At 48.6% G+C, this 4,627-nt stretch overlaps 1 non-coding gene across 1 annotated transcript; it reads left to right on the top strand.

Moving 5' to 3' along the window:
- Nucleotides 1–4,280: 4,280 nt before the first annotated feature.
- On the top strand, nucleotides 4,281–4,417 carry LOC120601401 (U4 spliceosomal RNA). The gene has a single exon (XR_005652428.1). It is a non-coding gene; the product is annotated as a U4 spliceosomal RNA (small nuclear RNA).
- Nucleotides 4,418–4,627: the final 210 nt, after the last annotated feature.

The raw sequence follows: 4,627 nt of genomic DNA, 5'->3' as shown, positions 1-4,627 counted from the left end.
CCGTGCCAAAGACCATGGACTCCTGCCTGAGCCCCTCGAACCGGCGGCACGCAGGTGCTGCCCCATGGCACAGCATCTCTGGAGCTGCAAAGGAGGCGCTGGAGTCCTGGCTGCCGGTCCCCCACAGCCCAGCTCAAGCTTGGGAACGGCTGACCCTGCTGTTTTCATCAGGAAGTTTCTGCAGGATCGTTCTGGCCCCAGTTTCCATGCCGTTTATGGGAAAGACAGAGAATGTTCCCTATCTATACTGTGGGGTGTGTATGTGTGTCTGACGATCTTTGATGTTTTTTTAGTATTGTTCCCCTAAAATCCATGTCAACAAAAGGCTCGTTTCTTTGTCTGAAACCAAGCGTACTCTTAAAAACTTAATAATAAATTCGTATTGTATGCTATCTGACGGCAAAGTGTTTTTGCAATCGATGAATCAATTTCTCTAAAAACCTGGAAAAAAATGTTAACTTTGTAAAAGGAGAATATATCTTTCAAAACTTGGTGTGTTTTGAATTCACACGATTTGGGATTGTTCCTATTGCCAGATCATGCCAACTTAAAATGAGAGTGGACATCTGGGCTTAGGAAAACGGATGCTCTTTGTAGCTGAGGACTCATTAAAATTAGAATTGCTCTGGAACCTTCTCAGTATCTGACAGCTGCCCCTCCCCTTTTTATGTGCAAATGGGGCTTTCAGGAATGAGGCCTGAGGCTGGCTGGGCTTAGGGGTCACCTGTGGTCAGTGAGCAGATCTGTCTCCAGGTAACTGGCTAATGTCCTTGGCCCTATTTAGCATCGCGCTCCCACTAGCAAGCTTGCTGGCCCAGAACACCTGAGCTTATAGTCAAAATTCAAAATACTTTATAGATGGTATCCCATGATCTTTTAGGGATTTATTACGTTTTGGTTATATATATATGCATGAGTTAGCTCTCCTAGATTTTAGACTTCTTGACGTTGGGCCTTTTTTATTCATCTACTTCCTCAGACAGAAGAGCATATCCTGTCATAGGTATAAATATGGATATAGATACAAATATTGAATGTGAATGTGAATGCCAGCTGGGAGATATTACACAGGAACCTATAGCACAAGATTTAAAATGGTTTTTCCCATGATCCCCAGCAAAGTCTTGGCCTCATGTACGGTTTGGTGATGTTGCTGACCGCATCCTTAGGTGCAGGTTTGGTAAAGTCCTCTTGACCCTCGTTCTAAATAACTTTAATCCCAATCATAACATATGCACTGATAGATAAGACAGATTCTCCCCAACAGAAAACAGAAGCACAGATTCATCCATCCTGAGGGCACAGCACCTGCTCCTGAATTGCCAAAGATGCTCTTACTTTGGTTTTCTAACCCCTGACATCTGAGTTCCTTGTCGGGGTAGCGCGGGGGTGCAAAGCAGTATCCCCTTCGCCTTGGAATCTCAGTGCCCAGCACAGAGATGCCCAACCCCAAGAAGGTGCTGAATGCACAAAAGCTGACGAGATTAAGAAGTGCTTGGATTTTATCTCCAAGGTTGGGCTTTATCTCTGACCGCCAAGTCGTAGGATTCTATGAAGATCAGCTGGATGGGGCTCAGGTTGGGCACCTCTCCCCAAAGTCATGCACTTAATATTCAACAACTTTTACTCTAACAAGCATAGTATGCCAGGTTCCGTGCACCGTGCTGAGAAGGCAAAGGCAGACAGTACAGGCCCTGCTCTCTCCGGGAGAAGCGCCCCCTGTATGCAAACAGAGCTGAGTGCCCTAGGGGCTGTAACAAGTGTTATTAGCAGGCACAGTGGAAAGTGGAAGCGAGGCAGGCTCACCTTGGCCTGGGGAGGTCAGGGAAGGCTCATGAGGCGGGAACAGGATCTAGGAGGAAGAATAAGTCTTCACCAGGGGAGGAAGAGAAGGCAAGACATTTCAGGCAGGTGGAACGAGTTGTGAACGTGAAGACGGGAGCTGAGGACTGCAGGTATTTTGCTCTAAGCAGAGTGCAGGGTTGGGAGGGAGTGTCGGAAGCCGATGCTAGAGAGTTGGATAGGGGTGAGAGCCTTAGACGATGGAGAATCCCTGAAGGGTCATAGTCTGGAAGAGACAAGACCAGCTTTCCATGTAAGCAAGATCATCCTAGCTGCCGCGAAAGATTGTTGGCAGATGTGAGAGTGGAAGTCAGCACAGCACTTTGGGAGGCGAATGCACCTGACCCCCAAGGGCCTGAGCTCAGTGACAGTGGAAGAGGCCCTGGCGGGGAGAATTGATATGACTTAGCGACCCACTGGATGTGGACAGGGCGTGTGGTGGGGGTGTGTGGTACGCTGAGGGCATGAAGCCAGGCGAGTGTCTCGGAGTCTAGGTTTCCCATCTGGGTTACTGGGTAGATTATCTGAGTGCCAGGGCTCAATGTCATGAGATGGAGGACATAAGAAGAGAAGAAAAGTTGAGGAGAAGAAAATGATGAGTTCAATTTTGAACATGTGGACTCTGAAGACCCCTGGGGCACTCAGGGGCCATATCTAGAAGTTATATCTGTGACACTGAAGCTCAGATGTGAGGTCAGAACTGGAAATGAGATTTGTGTGCCATCGACGTGCAGGTGGGGGTTGCAGCCATGACTCGATGATTATCCCAGAAAATCCTGCGGTGGAGAAGAGGCTGGAGGCAGAGCCCTTAGGAATTTACAGAATGGACTGAGGAAGGGGAGATGGAGAATGAGGAGCTGCATAGGAAGCAATCGAAAGAGAAGGGAGCCGTGGAAACAGAAGGAGGAGAACGTTTTAGTAAGAAGAAGGTGGTCAAGAGCATCACCTGCTGCAAGGACTGAAATCTGGTTGAGTCTGGCGACGAAAGAATCGTTGGGGATTTTACCCAGAGCGATTTTCGTGACGTGCAATAACTCGGGGGCGTGATGGAGATGAAGAAATGGAGGCGATGAGCGTGGATGAGAAAGGAAGGAGGAAAAACACAGGGTCAAGAAAAATGTTTGTGTGTACTGGTTTGTTTTGAAATGGGAGGAGTGTCCATGGGTGCGGGCTGAGAGGAAGAAGCCAGTTGAAAGGGGGAAGTTACAGGAGCTGGAATGTGAAGCAGAGAGAGATGGACTAACCTCAGGCAAAAGGAACTTCATAGCTAAAGGTATGGGACTGAGACACTGTTTGTTACGGCAGATAAGAAATGCCCTTGGAATGCATCAGTCAGAATTTGAATCCTTACTCTTCAATGTAGTTGTAAACTTGGGCTTTTACTTAACCTCTCTGAGCTGCAGTCTCCTCTTTGATAAAATGAATAATAACATCAATTTTGCAGGATCACTGTGAGAATGTGAGGGAGTGCACGATGCCTAGTCGACCAGCTCAATAAATAATAAATGGAAGGTAATAGTCTTGTGTCAGCAGAACTGCGCCACTGCCCACATTTTCCTAATGCTTTCACTCCTGTGAGGAGCCATAGGCAATGGGAAAATTACTCTGTGTTCTTCCCCGTGGCTGCTCTTCAGAGGCATTTTCCTTCTCGGAAGCCCTGCATTATGGGTCAGAAGAGGAGGTCGTGCCCCAGAGCAGCCCTGGGAAGAGCGTTTTCCAGAATGGCTGCATCCTTCGCAGGCCAGGGCTGTGGGCTGCAAAATCAGCTTGTTCCTCTCCATCAAATGCAGTGGAACCGCATGGGCCCTCAGGAGACAGCCTTCACCGAACCATGAGCCTTGCAATTCTCGAGCCCCTCAGATTCAGACAGAGCCTGGGGCTTAGCAGATGTTATAGATCACTGGCCCAAAGCCCTCATCGCTGGGAAGAAAACAGGCTTGGAGAGCCGAGCTGACTTGTCCCGCCTCACCCAGTTGGGAAGCAGCATAGGTACCAGAACGGGTCTCAAACTCCAGCCACTGTTCTCACATAGCCCATTGCCTCTCTCTCAGGATTATCTGCATCCATGCATCTGTGTCCCAGGCTGTCCATCTCCCAACTCAAAAAGCCACAGTTCCCATGACAGGAACAAAGGAAGATGTGCCATGGATATGGAACTGGGAGAGGGAGATGAGTCAATTCCTAATAAAGGTGAAGTAAAAGAAGCCTGAGGCATCGACTTCGGCTCAGTCTTCCTGACACCTGCGCCCCAACCTGCATTCCAGTCTCATCTCCCACTTAGCCTCGACCATCCCCCGCATTCCTCTGCCCAGTGCAATAAAAACAGCATGCAATTAGCTTCTTCCACCCTGAGGCTGCCCAGGGCCAGAATGTGTGCTCCAGTGGTATTGCACGGAGCTATGCCTGTATTCTGGGCATGTGCTAAACACTTTACTTTCAGCTTTGTGGAGTGGCAGTATCATAGCCAAGGAGGTTTATCCGAGGCACGATCATTGCTAATTAAACATCTTACTTTCCTAAAGTGATATAAGCCTCATACGATCTGGAGAGGTAAGTACTGCATATTATCATTAATCCATTTTACGGATGAGAAAACAAAAACCTTATTTCCCTGGCATCCTCCTTAAGGTAGACGCAGCTTCGTTACGTGGTCCTCTTCTCTGGAGGTTGACCTGCCCGTGTCCAAGTTCCCCAGTGAGTTCCAGGCTCCTTGAGGAAGGGCCGTGTCTGGTTCTCCTTCGTACCCTGGATGGCCCCTGGCTCTACATCTTGCACCCTCACCACT

This window comes from Pteropus medius, unplaced genomic scaffold, assembly GCF_902729225.1.
Source record: "Pteropus medius unplaced genomic scaffold, Ma_sr-lr_union100, whole genome shotgun sequence".
NCBI classification, from domain to species: Eukaryota; Metazoa; Chordata; class Mammalia; order Chiroptera; family Pteropodidae; genus Pteropus; species Pteropus medius.
This window is presented reverse-complemented; position numbering and strand designations above follow the sequence as displayed.